Source organism: Dendrobium catenatum, unplaced genomic scaffold, assembly GCF_001605985.2.
Source record: "Dendrobium catenatum unplaced genomic scaffold, ASM160598v2 fragScaff_scaffold_1125, whole genome shotgun sequence".
In the NCBI taxonomy this organism is placed as follows: domain Eukaryota; kingdom Viridiplantae; phylum Streptophyta; class Magnoliopsida; order Asparagales; family Orchidaceae; genus Dendrobium; species Dendrobium catenatum.
The window spans coordinates 564953-579270 of NW_021319587.1; the positions used below are offsets into that span (position 1 = coordinate 564953).

Consider the following 14318-nt stretch of genomic DNA (forward strand, 5'->3'; position numbering starts at 1 on the left):
TTATAGAACGATCGACTAGTTGATAGCTAATATTCTTCTCCTAAATAGTTTACCCAGGGTTGCCTCCTTCTTAGGTAGAGCCACTAGTGGTAAGAGTGAAACCCGTCGTTGCACACAAACAGGAAGCGAAAGCGGGAGAATGAATGCGCTTGGCAAATGATGAGTCTTCTCTCACCTAGGTGTCATATGTTACGCTAGTATTCTATCTCTTCCATATATTAGATATCTAGCTGTTCTCATCCTATAGAGTTTAGACCGTCATTTTGGAGTTTTCCTAAGTCGACTGTCAATTCCCGACCTTAGTCTATGCACAAAACATTCCACAGATGACGCGCTCACTAAACCAATGGAACCAATTAGCATTCATCGGAACATGGCTAATGAAGAGGGTATAGGTATTTCATGATTCAAAACGGTGCTATTTAAAGTTGTTGAGGAACATACGCCTAATACTTAGAATATACTCATAGGGAATTATTGCAGTCCAACTAGAAAGTTAGAGGATCGCATCACGCCGTCTCCTATATCAGAGCCCGTCGCAGGCTATAATAATTTTCCTCTAGGGAGAGATTATCTCCAACACTCCGTGTCACCAAAAGGGCGAGATATCTATGTCTGACTAGGTATAAAAAATACGTGTTAAACTTATGGGTCATAAAATAATGATACATTGGAGAGAATCCTCAGTAACACAAACGATATCAAATATCGAACAACATATCAAGACCAATATGAGGTGCTTATCACGCATTTACTCAACACTGATGTGAATGATCAGGATCGCCTCTTCAACACCACAAGCGCAAGTCGATTTGCTAAATTGTTATCTAAAATCAAATCCATTCAACCCACGGATAGCTTCTAAGGTGCAGGTCCCTTTTTCTAGAATCAAAAGCAAACAGATAAATCCCACACTTACAAGTTTGAGTAGAATCAATTACATTCTAATACTATCACCCACAAGGCTGTCTCCTTCGCTTATGGTTAATTCCCATTCCTTAGGACTCTACACCAGCGAGAGGCTATCAAAGTACGAAGCAAAACGCAGCAACAGGAAGAAACGGACAAAAATATGGACTTCACTCCTACGACACCTCAAGGGTTAGGGTTTCAACCTGTCGCATACTGAGCTATCTACTAACTTCCTTTCCTTAGGGTAGATATCTCCTTCTTACGACACGCCCACTAGTGGAAGTACGCCGTTAGTTGGCACCAGCAACTGCGACAAATCCCCTGTAGGCAAAGGACGCTATTATATTTAATTCAATCCCTTTTACAAAGATGTCACGCCCTTCATCCTCATAAATCAATATGAATAAACCCATGACTTGATCTCTAGAGACGATATAAAGAGTGAATATGGATTCCTCTATGATCCTTCATTCTTCTAACTGAAATTCGTTTATAGGGTAACAGAATATGATCTACCCCCTGAGATCGCTTGGCATTTCTTTCACACTAGCGCTCCAGGAGATACTCTGTACAGTACATATTATAGCCCGGTAAGCTTCTGAAAAACTTCTGCAAGGATAACAAAGTTGAGTTAGGTAATAATTATAAAGGCACGATTATATCCCTCCAGCCCGTACGATCAATCGTGTGGAATAACTAGTATCGATATGTAAAGGGTTGGTGTCAGAGACCTACGTAACCATAAATGCCACCTGTGACGTTTTAGGGCTAGTCGTGACGAGAATATCCGTCTGTCAATAAGTGTAGCAGACTTCTATTAGATTCAGTGAAGAACATAGACAGTGATTTGCTACATTTGACACTCATATGTGGAGGCCATACCAAAAAATCCTACATCATGTACATACATTAGTTATTGTTTGCAATTTCGGGGGGTAAGTCTTAAGACCCTCCATGTTGGTGCATCAGTTCTCGATATAGCGAGGACTAATAGATCCGTCATTAAGGCTATTATCAATGAAATCCGTAAAGCCACCTAAGAAAATTATGCTAGATATACAGGGTAGACAATCAACTTAACGATGCCATTCTAGAAATCCAGTACTTTGAACAAATTCTAAAAGAATTTTGGGGCAGACGTCTAAATGACGCGCTAGGAAGGTCCCTACCATTGAGTCTAGATATTTAGAGAACATGACGCATAGAGTACTATATCCACTTTTAGTATTTATTACTTCGTATTGAGTCACTTTGAAGGGTAAGCGAACAATGATGAACTAGCTAAATTCAGACATGATTTCTTGACGACACTACAAATCAAGACGTTGATTAGTGTTGGTAAAGCTAAAACAACCATCGTTACCACCAGAGTCATAGAATGGTATACCCAATGAGATTGTGATCGGGGTGTACCTTCATAGCACCTTCATCCAAGTGAACTTAAAGTATTAAACACTCTATTACCTTGAACATAATTCAGTCACTTAAGCATAATATTCAAAATATAATGTTTTCCAACTATAAATTCGCACATCACATAGACCTATCTCGCTCTAGACTAATACGTATACGGAGGGGTAATAACCCTAATGAGGCTTATCGTTCATCCAAGGGAAAGTATAAATTTACGCAAACCTAATTAGAACCCGGTGAATATAACGGCCGCTAGAGGTGCATAAAGTCATGGGTTAATTCAAAAACTGTGCATACACTCTATCTCTCAGGACAAAAATCATGGGACCTTGACAAGCTTTGTGAGAACGGATTTGTGCCTATTTATTTCTTTTAATTGGGGTGCAAAGACATATTGATAATAGATTATTGATTGGGCATTTTAACTTGGTTGTTTGTAAGTAGTATCTCAACAATATTGTAGTAGCCTATAATTGGAGGAATGAAAGTATTATATTAAGTTTTAAAAATTTTTTTCTTTGGTCCCCTTTCCCCCAATGTTTCTTATGCTGTAAACTCTAGCATTGAGTGAATTTATGGGACAGGATCTTTCTTAGTAAAGATTGCTAATATACTTGATAGTTGTGTCGAGTTTCTATCTTACTTTGGCTGTATTTATGTGTTTAGACTTCTACTTCGTCCGACATACTGCGTAAAGAACCCGTAAAACCCGTAAACTAAGAAGGTTATCTTGAGACACTAGGATACAACTTACTACGATCATGTTTTAGAGATTCTAATAATCCAGAACTAGGACTCTCAAACATGAAACTTGCGAGATTTCTATGAGATCATACTAAAAGAGTCGTCCTATATTCAGAAAATAAGATTTTGAGGGAACGAAATTTAGTCAGTTGACATCGAATTTTATGTATCATGAGTACTTGGAACAAGTGTCTATACCGGGGACATATCTTCTAGCCCTGGTAATGCATCCACTCGACCTAAGAGAACTTGATGAGAATTCACTCAGACTTAATCTAGACCCATTATGTATCCAATATTAGTAACTTATTATGATCATGTGATAGTTAGCCTGCTATTATTTGCATCTGTTTACATTATCTTTGCGCACCATGTTGATAAGTCTTCTCAGGTGCAAAGTAGAGTTCCCACTGTTTTAACATCTAGACAGTGAAAGCATCTTAAGCAGAACTGTTGTAGTTAATTGTCTTCTACTATAGCATCAGAAGGTAAGATGCACAATCATGCTGCATTTCATTGTACTAAAGACAATTATAAGTGAAAATGGATACCTTCACGACATGAAAACAATTCAAAAGTTAGAGGTCTCAGCAAAATACTTGTAAAAATTGAGAGCTGTGACAACTGGTATCATTAGAAATAAATTAGAAAGGAGTAGGGGAGAGGCCGTATTGGAGTGATAAAAACAACACACAATCAAGGAATCAAATAAACATTTATAATTGCATCTTTCGAGATCCAATATGGCGAAATGATCGGGGATCGATCACTGTGCTCCGATACAGGAAAGATCGGATAGTATTACAGTATAGCTATAAGAGGCACATGTGGTTGAACATGCGTAAACTTGGACAGGACGCAATTGAGGAATTACTGCCGCATAAGAAAATTTTTCTACAGCCTCACCTATTCGTTGCCTGGGTTCCAGGCCCACATAAAGCAGGTCATTAATAAGGGCATGAGAACTTCACCTGAAGGTAGCAACAATAAGAATGAAATTGTATAAAATTGATCGATCTAACCAGAGACGAGTATTGAGGCTAATGAGCATTGTCCTTCAAAATATGTGTATCGTTGCTATACGGAACATTTTAAACATTATTGTAGGTTCTAAGACAGGGTCATACATCTGTCATCATTGAACAATTCAGTAACAGAATTAGAGATAATAATCGCCAGATGACTGAACCATGAACTTCTGAAAATTCATCCGAAGATTACGGCTAATGAGTATGAAATTTGACGTCAAGTGAGAAGTATCTCTTTAATCTCGGTATATAGGGGAATCATTCTTGGAATAATGTATATTCCGAGGTCACGACTGGAGAGTTCAAGAGAATAAACCAGCAGATCAAAGGAAGGGAATAGAAGAAGTACAGAGATTCGGGATTTCTCATGATTAAAGTACTAAATTAGTATCTAGAAGATATCCCTAGATTCGAGCATTATCTAGAAAACTGGGAGTAGTCTAATCCTCTTAGTGTGTTGATCGATCGCGAGTAGGGGCTTTGATATGAGGATTTCAGATTAAAAACCAAACGTCTATAATATCGATAGAGTCATTTCTCAGCAAAAGTATTATCTAGAAGCGCCTTGAGATCCAGTTTCAAGACTTCGTTGACGAGTCGGTAGAGATTAAGTCCTCGCTTCTGGTGAGTTGTGGCAAATAATGCGGACCCGTAGACCTAGTGTTTTTGACAGGAGCGATTGTAGTATTAGAGCATGTGGTTGAGGATATTCTTTGGTTCGCGTTGATATGACAGGATGTATCTTGAAACTAAAACAATTAAGCGAGACCCGTTTTCTAGATGCAATTGGATTTGGCACAGTAGCTCGGTTTAGACTAATAGTCCAGGCCCGATATTAGGTTATTGCTAAGAGCTAATATGCGACGAAGTCCAAGGTTGAACTTAGAGGATTTCCACATTCTGCTACATAATAGTGGTGAAAGTTTGTGAAGCACTATGTCAGTTTTCTCTTCTGTGAAGACAGCGAACCGATTCTTAATGATTTTATTCTTTCGTATCATTAAGAGTCTCAAAAGTTTAGCTGACTGCGCTGCACCCATGCTTGTGTGTGGTGGGCACACGACGTCTGGATAACAGGTGATAATACCGCCAAATATTTTTTCTGGATCATTATTGAATCTGCCCGTTCAGACCTCAATTGAGAAGAAGAGATCCGAAGCGAGAGGATGTTGTCTAGTATCAGATGGATACAGTAATGAAAAGTGAGGACCACCATAGAGCATGAAGTAGTGGCTGGTTGAACTATTATGAAGGCTTTAAGTAATGTTAAACATCTCTAGTGCTTTTGCGCAGTACAGAGGGAGTTAATTCAGAGCTCGTATGACATCTCTGTTTCTGTTTTGCTGTCGCTTATTAGATTTTTTTGTGGGAGATAAATAGTATCCGATCGAGAAGGCTACTGAATCCGGCAGTGCGAGCTGCCACAAATAATGGACACTTATAGGACAGAGTAGTATGAGAGATAGAACGTGAAGGGGTGGGTTTGTGCTTGGAACGACGCTGAGAGTGGATATAGGTTTCAAAAGGCGTCGGCAGACCATCAATTCACACTGGAGATAGGAAGTGCACAAAGAGATCAAATAGCGAATCTCATAGCCACGCACATTAAGAGAGTCTGAAAAGCGATTGGGTTACAAAGGATATCTCTGCCACACTAATGGATGGAGTGTGAAATCACAGAAGGATCTTCTCCATCGAGTCACCCAGAGCTATGATATGCATGATAATATGGAAAGCGCCCACTCGTCAACGGACAACTGGGATTTCCTGTATAATGAGAAAGTTTCATCGCGATGTATACGGATAGGTGGAGTGAGAAAAGAGTGTTAAGTATGGAGCTGGCTTCGCTGTTTGCAGTTGGTGTAGCAATAAGACGAAGAGTCTATTATGGGTATTGAGTAGGCAAATAGCTCAGTGTCTATCGGGTGCCCTTACTCGGGAGTGGCAATGTAGGTCGATTGTCAGAGCCCTGATATAGCCTACTATAGGAATGTATCTTGTGTCATTGACTTTGAAGCTCGGCGAGTAGGTGAGTCAGACAATTATTTTTTCTATATGATTCTTAGAAATACTTTGTATTGGGACAAAATTACTTGCGAAAAAAACTTAATGAAAAAATTTGTATTTGTGAGGTTCTCACTATTCAATGTGTTTTTATCATAATATACGCCGTTGAGATGTTTAGTAAAATATATCGAATTGGAATTTTCTAAGTGAGCTATCCCCCAGATTCTCCTGTCTATGGACGCTCAACCTTGAGAGCTATACTCAGTCAAAATGAGATGCAGACGTCCGCCTACTAATGAAGCATGAGTTATCTCCAACAATCATCACAAGCTCTATTCGAGATGAATAAATCATGGATGGAAGTGACGTGCGTCGACATGTCCGAAGTGAATTTCGCTGCAGCAAAGTTCTACCATTCCAGCGGCTAAAGAACCGCTGGAAAGTATTTGGAGAAATGATCGGAAATATGAGAAAGATCAACACGATCGGATTCGGATCGCCTGCTGGAGAGTCAAATTATCTGAGAACGTGCTCGGAATGAAAAGGACTTATAGAGCTAATGCCAAAGTTCACCCATAGGATCCTCTACGTCAGGTACTGTAAGCCTCAGAAAATAACTAAATCAGAATAACCCTCTTAGAAATATACTAGTTGGGGGATCTTGTCTCCGTCACAAATGCATCTACAACGAAAATGCCTAAATGGAAATATGAATATTCATAAGGTCGTAATAACTGAAGAGCTATACACATATGTGGGGGAGGTGCTGTAAAATGTTGGGCTGTAAAAGTAAAATTATAATAGAAAAGACACGAGTCTATACTCGGCTTATTATTAGGTTGGAATGGAATTTGTAAGTGATATTAAGGGATTATCAAGAGATTGTATACGTTGGAATTTCCACTCTTAAAAAGGCGTGATGCAAACTGTAAATTGACCAATTAAAAATTGCAAATTATTTCTAGATTAGGATCAAACTGTTTATAAGCGGGATCCAATATATGGTAATTTGGAGCAGATAGAGGATCATCTTGAACTTTACGTGTGAGATTCCTTGGGTCACCTAGGAATCACTGCGCTTCCATTAAGGTCGAAACAGACGATACTTGTCGTCAAAAATGCAAGGTAGGTAAGTTAAAAGTCTCGCAACAGAAAAATGATGCTCGCCGTAGGTAAGACCATTAATAGGACTAGGGGAGAAGAGTAAACAGCAAAAGACCAAATTAGATCTATAAATATTCTTTGTTAACACGGCCTCTGAGAACCAGTGATCCAATGGCTAAGATGCCTGTTAAAGAAGACCTAATTGATAAAACGCAGGCTTGAGGGCCTTGGTTTTGAAATTGAGCCAATAAATATAGGAGTTGAAATCATTAATACGCTATGCAGGAGCCTAGTTGAATATGTGGAGCCTGACATGAAGCGACGTGTCGACATCGGAGTGGTACACGTCGATCCCAGACTAACTACAGGCAATGGACAGCACTTGGGTTTCGTACTCAAAGGTCAAAAGTTAACGGCTGGTCAAGACTTGATCGGGGAACATATATATAGGAACAAAATCATTTAGAAAGTAGATGTTAAGATGCCATAAAATAGGGATACGGAGGAAAATTAGGAACTCGATTTGGGGCGTCTCATTTGTGCTCAATCGCGGCATGCGGGTTGACGGGTCGCGTCGTCGAATCGTATGTTGACACACAGGACTGGGGTCTTAAGGGCTTAACAACACCGTTCAATCCGTACCAGAGATTCCGGATAAGGTATGGTAACCCTTTGGAGTTCTCCCTAGCTTGGGTGCAATATTGATCAAAGGTAAAAACACCCGTTGGTCTAATTGTTTTATCAGATTTGGCGCATCAAGAAAACAGAAAGGATGTCACCTCAATACTAGACGACAGTTGCGGCCGCCAAACTATGGGTATGATAACTCTCACGCTACTTCGCTAGCCTTTAACCTTCGAGGCCACAGCTAGCTGATAAGAAAGCACATAGTAAACCACCGGGAAATAAATTAGTCCACTCCTCCCACGCCGGGCAGAACTAACCAGACATACTAGAGTTCAACTGTATAATCTTACATCTGACACAGTCGTTCGCCAGACTCAATCCCCGTGAGAGTTATGATACTTTCAAACTGCGCATATTTTTGGGTCCAACAACGCTAACAATTAGAAGCGCTCCTTACGATCGTTTTTTTACTTTTTGTACATTCCTTAATCCAAATTGCTACTCTTTGAAAATTACATTTTAGGCATCTTGGGCAAATTTTAGGCATTATTCTCAAAGTTTGAGTGCATTTAATGATGAGTCATTTTTCGATCAAGAGTATCATTACTCAATGATCTGACACATAATCAAGGAGAGCAATGACACTAGAGCATCGAATGCTCAGTGCGGTCAGCATAGAGTGATGACCAATGGACACCGTTAGATCAAGTTCTCATTGTCGTTCATTCTCAATAACGCCATATTCCTTAATTCATCTCTAGTTTTCTACCTATTTAAGCAGTGAATGAGTATTCCATAAATCACAGAGTACACACAAGACGACATCCAGACATAATTCATTCCATGTGTTCTTATTAGGTACACCAAACTTAGCCTACTTGCTGTTTTTTTCTTAAATCCTTTATTAACAGAGTTTCCATCTGAGTCTATTGGACTCAACATAAATCATCAATGGCGCCGATCATTGGTGACAGTGCTCGGTACCCGCCGATACTGCAACTTAATACTAGCCTCATTTTTGCCTGACATCCTAGGGGTGCTCCAACACAAATTATCTCAGGAGAATAGACAGTTATATTGAAATTCTTCTAAACCCATAATATTGGGTTACTATTTGAATGGAATTTGATGTGATAATTTATGCCAGTAAAAACGATAGTAAATTAGTGCCCACAAGATATTGTTCCCTAATATCCCTCTGATTTAGAAATTCAGCAGGACATCCAACTCATCATTAGTCTACAGAAAGAAAGAGACTATTCTTTATAAGTGAGCGAGCGCTCAGTACAGGCCGTAATGGTCGGTACCACGATTTATCTTCTACCCTGCTCAGGTACCGGGCTTAGCGGATGCTATCTATCAGCCTTTAGTGAAATCGGGACTGATTAGAATATCATCTTTGATGTGTGTGTGTATTAATGAAAGGTGTAAGCTTTTATGGCACAGATCCCATTGACACTGCTGGTCCAAAATCGTTCAAATTTTAAAGTTCTGACAGTTAGTCAAGTGAGTGAGCGCCCATATACTAAATGTGTGAACATGAAGCCGAGATCGAATTGGAACTCCAGCGCTTAAAGCATGGTGACTCCATTCCTTCATTCACCGAGGGTTCCCAACTAAGTGAGAGATAAATAGAGGAAATGGTTAGTGTGATATCCAATTGCAACTGGTCTAATTTACAAACACAGTATAAATATCAAATAATATAAACTTCAATGGTGAGAAGGTCCAACTATTATTTTTACTAAGAACTTACGAGTATATAACTATGAAATATAGATAAAACGAATCAATAGCTCTTGGGATTATATTTAATTTTATCATATTGAGGATTCTATAGCATATTGCAATTCACTGACGCGAGAGCTATAACAATTCTTGAAATGCTCAGGGATTTCTGGATCAGAAAAAGGAGATGAGTATACTTTTTGCACAGAAGATTAAAACTATTGAATTTAATTTTTTATTATAACAAATTATAACTAATAGAAGGTATGAATTACTTGTCTTTATTATATAAAGTTGAAACTGGATAAGCAATTGGGCAATGGAATACTATAATATTCTGAAGGAAATTTGAGAGTCATTATAAACAAATGAATGCATCAAAGCAGCTACGCCTTTAAAAAGTGCATATTTGGCACATACTAACCTCTCATTAGCCAAAAAATACATGAATAGTTGCGGAATTAGAAGTTTATCGACAAGTTGAAAAAAATGTTATCACTACATATACCAACAGTCAAGGATATCAAAGAAGACATTAGTCACAATAAAGATAGACATATACTTATACAGTAGAGAAAGAGGTAAATACACAAATAGCAATAGGTAATCCCATCAATCAAATGTCCACTTTAAACAGCAGAATAAAAATTTGTTCGGGAGCGTATAAAAAAAGCATCATAATAAGAGCAACTTTCGATGACCTTGAATAAATGGTAGTCTGCTGTCCCACTCAGCTTCATATACGCATTGCCTACTCCCATCTTTCTATCAAAAATAAAAACATTAGGCCCTCGTTGTGATGATTTATTGCTTGAGACAGGAATTTTTAAGTGTATACGCGAAAAGACTGCTTTAAGCTAGAAAACTACTTGATAGAACGTAAAAAGAGAGGCCATCTGCAGAGCATTAAAGACCTTAACATATGAAAAAATACAAATCAATACTACGTAGCCGTTTTCACGACTAGTTGTTACAAGGGGCTCACGTCGCGCAACGACCTCCTAATGGGTAGATAACCTCAGGCAAAGATAAAAGAAAATAATATCCAAGGAACCAAATTTGTACGCGCTAGATAATTGATCGTTAAAGTAAAATATAAGTTCTATCATTTGTAGTTATAAAATATATTCTTTAATGAGAGGTTTTAAGAGCACATTATTAGATAAATTCTAATGGGTTCAAGATTAATATCAACTTAGTTTTATCACAATTTCAACTTCTTTATATATACGTAATTGTAATAATAATGCGCAAAAAAAGATCCATTGCTCACCTTTATAACACAAACCATTAGATAAGAAAACTATCGTCAGGCTTCCATAATTACGATTTTGGGGTTAGTTTACCTTAGTCTATTAGAATTCTATCTAGTGAAATCAAAAAAAAAAAATCTTAATTTGGATTCTTTTGAATTCAAAAAATATTTGGCGATGCTGATGAGTAGGGATGTGATTTAGATTAGGTTGAAAAGGTTCTTAAAACTAAGGAGTAGCAACTAATGTGACAATCATAGGATAAAGACCATATTCGATTCTATCTGTTATGAACAGAAGAAAGATGATGAAGATAAACATTTGTTGGCAAATAGAATGAATTTAGGAGTAAGAGAGTTGAAATTACTATGGCACTTCAACCAATAACAGGCAAATTTAATTGAGATTCTGAGTAGGTCAATCCGGTTATTACAAAATGATAGATTGGTCGGCGTTACATATGAGAATCGCGGGTCGGTAAGAGAGCAATACCTCTAATTAAAAATTCTGTGGAACCATGCAGCATTGTACGAGAAATCCGGGGCAAACAACAATGTCCTAAGATTACTCACGTCCACATCGGATATAGGAAGTAAGGGTTAATAATTTTTGAAGCAAGGACACACACGATAAGGGTATATGTTAAACGTGGAAAAGACATCCTGAGAAGAAGGGTCGGTACAAAACCACGGGGGAGCACCACCTTAGCCGATTTGAATAAATAATACTAGTATTGCAGGTCCGATTACCAAATGAGGGCCCTCTGGTGGACACGGCTTAAGCGAGTAGAACACCAACTGCTATGATACATTAGATGATGTAAATACAGAGAGCTACTTTGCAACATTACCTGGACTAACCTTCGCTACACTATGGGTCGTCATTCGACTACAACACTGACTACCTCGGTCAATTCTGTAGAGAGTTAGATCAGAAGTCAGGGGCTTTATCATTTTAGAAGTGCAGGGATGCAGATCGGTGAAGTAATCCACAGAATGAATGAGAATAACAGATGATTGAGGCTGCTAGTAGCAGTCGCGGCGATCAGTGAAGGCAAGAGGAGGTATAGTCCGCGTTTAATTTGCGGCGCGGAGAGGAATTGGATGGTAAATAGCAAGATTTTTTTTTCATCGGACTCGACAATACTCTTAAACGCCTTGAGAAGCACCAGTAAGAGCAAATCGGCCGACGCAGTATATAGTCAGAGAAAAGAACTGCTATTATATTTTGATCGGCAAACTGGTAACGATAAAAACAGCATACAACCGGTATCGGTGTCGACGGAGCGGTGGAAAAGGCGAACATAAGATTTCCTAGAAACGACAGGTCGAAAATAAGTAAAGTCATAACAATCGGACAGTCAGATGTATAAAAGATACAAGCGAAATGAGAAAATAAATAGGCACATATTGTTAGTATCATTCGCTAGAGAACACTAACAACAAGGAGCTAGCGGAAGAAATCGGATATAAATTGGTGTAAGGTTTGGTGTGTTAAAATTGGAGTTATGGAGCGCTACGGGCGTCAAAGGAAGAAACCCACAACTTGTATTATGGCCGAAGAGTGGAGACAGGAGGAGATATTCGACCCATCGGTCAAATGTTACTATTCTGGAGTTTTATGGCTAGCGACAGTGAAGAAGATAGAGCTATAGCAGCACTCACATAGCCCGGAGAGGTACTGAGAACACTCACACATGGTTTAGGTGTAGACCAGACTTGGTTAAATTGGAGGAGGAGAAAGTTAGCAGTCAGACAGTCCAATGAAGTTGGGCCCCAACCCCAAATGTATGCAGTTAATTAAGATAAGCACGGTGTGGAGAGGCTGAAGGATGCGTATTCCTTGAAAATCCGGGGTGGACAGAGTCCGGCTGGTCGCAGAACTACTGATGCACATAGAATATTACTCGCGCGGCTGTTGGTCAGTGAAGGGTGAGACAGCCTTGGTGTATATTCTGTCGCAACCTTTCCTAACTTCTCTCCTGCTCTTACAAACTATTTCGCCTATTGCTGTGTCAGTCATCAATGCCACTACACTGAGGGCAGAACTTGGTAAAGAAATGAGGGCTCATGACTTTTGACAATGCCATTGGTAGATATACAGGGAGTGCATGCATGAAGCCGTAACTATATGTAGGCTGCGTCTGGAAGAATCACAAAGAAAGGTTTAGTATAGATAACAAAATTGTCCTGGAGGTAGATAGTGAGACTATCATATGGGTCTCAAAGATGATGATTCTCCAATCCTTCTTGAAACATATGCTGCTCGTTGGCAATACAGTTCGGAGAACCATCGTAGTATTTGCTCTGTAAATAAATTGATATCAAAAAATAAGTGGATGATCTTAGGGTTAGAGGATTCAAACAAAATTAAACAAGCTGCCTGCGTCGCAAGCCTATGTCGACGTCTTGATGTTGCGAGAATGGATTATGCATACGTCGAGAAAGAACATCATGTATTAGTCGGGAAGCAGAAACGGTATGTTGTTGCAGGATAAACCAAATGTGCTGGTTTGAGACATTAATACAGTGGTGTGGCGTCATGTAACCCATTGATATGTAGATCGCGACAAGCTTGGACGTGGTCAGCTGTCATGGATTGGGTTGACTAATCTTTTGATGTGCCGTTGATGGATGTTTTCGAGAGTTATGCCGAATAGACGGCACCTACCAGAGTAAATTTCTGAGTACCTATCTAAAATCGCATGAATTTTCTGAGTTATGAGATATGGCTCTATGTTAGCAAAGTGAAAGAAATTAAGTACTACGAGTTTCAGATCATGATGACGATACGTCTACAATCCGAATGAAATATTAATTTTTGAAGTGATTCCAACTACGTAGTTGGCATTGAGTAGTATCAGGCAATTCTCTGTCCTATACTATCTGACTGAAAAGGAAGTGTGGATAAATGCGAGAGATGATGCAGAACTAGCAATCAGGTGCCACCTTCAATTGTTGGCATATTACAACTCCATAAAGTACTTAATATTTTTTCGGTATACGTTCGAAGCTCCAGGACTCTCGAAAAATGTGCCTTACAAATTAATATAAGTAGTAATTTTCTTAGAAGAAGATTTCGGTAAGGTATCAAATTATGCACGGATGGGCATGACTATCGAACTGGCGTTTTAATTGCGATATAGCTTGTTCAAGGAATTATATTGAAATAACGCGTGGAATGTCGACAAGAAAACGATGATCTGATGGTGACCTGCCAAATAATGTCGACATTTTTCTTGAAGAAGACCCTCACGCGTCCGTCAGGGGTCTCACCAACGAAAAACGGGACCAACAATGGAAAGCGGTAGAAGTTGAAACATGAGAAAATAATTTATGCCCGGCCGGATAGACCAAGAGCCATAGTTTTCAGAAAAATGCACGGGAGGAGAAGAAAGAACAACAGTAATCACCCTAGTTGTACCTACCAGTACCGAGCATGTACCTACCAGTACCGAGCATGTACCTACCAGTACCGAGCATGTACCTACCAATACCGAGCA

General features: G+C 39.1%; 1 protein-coding gene across 1 annotated transcript in view; it reads right to left on the bottom strand.

Annotated features, from left to right (window-relative positions):
• LOC110115701 (GPCR-type G protein COLD1) overlaps window positions 1–14318 on the bottom strand; it is a 79066-nt gene that overhangs the window by 16891 nt on the left and 47857 nt on the right. The gene's annotated exons all lie outside the window — the stretch shown is intronic.